The following is a 1,357-nucleotide window of genomic DNA, read 5'->3' as shown; positions in this document are numbered from 1 at the left end:
GAGAGAAGGAGGGAGAAGGGGGGATAGAAAGGGGGTGATTAGGGAGAAAGAAAGCAGGGAATGAAGGGGGGAGGGCAGGAGATAGTAAGAAAGGCAGTTGGGGGGAGGGAGAGAAAGAAAGGGGAGTTTAGGGAGAAACAAAGCGCGGAAGGAAGAGTGGAGAGAAAGAGGGAGAAGTTGGTAAGGCAGTCAGGGTGAAGGAGGGAGAAAGGAGGGAGTGAAGGGGTGAGGAGGGAGGTGAAAGCGAGGAAGGAAGGGGAGGACGGGGGAGGGGTGGATAGCAGGACGGATGAGGAAACCGTTCGCCTCGGGGGCGATTAATTTGGTAATAACAGGTTACCGACAGCTCGTATGCTGATGCCGCTCTTCAAGTGTGGAGGTTTGAAAGCCGGCACAGAGGGAGTCAAGTGGCTTCTGCTACGACGCAGTGAGAGGTCATGTTACTTTGTTATGGACACCACGATAGATCATGTGGCTTTGTTATGGAAACTTTGAACAGTCAAAACTATGAACTGTCATATGACTTTGTTATGGAAACTTTGAACTGTCAAAACTATGAACTGTCATATGACTTTATTATGAAAACTACGTACTGTCAAAACTATGAACTGTCAAAACTATGAACTTTCATGTGACTTTGTTATGGAAACTTTGAACTGTCAAAACTGTGAACTGTCATGTGACTTTGTTATGGAAACTTTGAACTGTCAAAACTATGAACTGTCATGTGACTTTGTTATGGAAACTATGGACTGTCATGTGACCTTTTTTTATGGAAACTATGAGTCATCACATGATTTTGTTACTGACTCAATAAGCGGTCATGTGACTTTGTTACTCACTCTATGATCCGTCATGTGACTTTGTTACTCACTCTATAAGCCGTCATGTGACTTTGTTAGGGACTTAATAAGGGGTCACGTGACGTTGCTACAGACTTTATGGGCGGTCATGTGACTTTGTTACAGACTCTCTATTTTTTAGGGGCGGGGAAAGGGCGGGGGAAGGGATACCAGGGGTTTATGTAACTTTGTGGCAGGTACTTCGGAGGTCATATTACTGTGCATTTTCCTCTAGGAAGAAGATATGGTTAGAGAAGGGCAAGGACAAAATAAGGCGTTGTATCCATGAGACCGGAAGTATTTCTGGACAATAAATTGGTCGCTTTTAAAGACAAGCGGGCTAACCCAGATTTCGGGGGATTCCAGAAATCTTGACCTACACCAAAAATGGGCTTTGCCCTACCTACAGGAGAAGTTTGGTTTTATTGGTGTGTTTATTTGTTCGGTAATAGAGAAAACCCTCCTTGTCTTTTAAAGAGACTCAGTGAGGATCCAAAAATTTTAACTTCGATTTT

This window comes from Aplysia californica, unplaced genomic scaffold (genome assembly GCF_000002075.1).
Source record: "Aplysia californica isolate F4 #8 unplaced genomic scaffold, AplCal3.0 scaffold01100, whole genome shotgun sequence".
NCBI lineage: Eukaryota > Metazoa > Mollusca > Gastropoda > Aplysiida > Aplysiidae > Aplysia > Aplysia californica.
The sequence above is the reverse complement of the archived record's forward strand: the minus strand, read 5'-3'. Positions refer to the sequence as shown.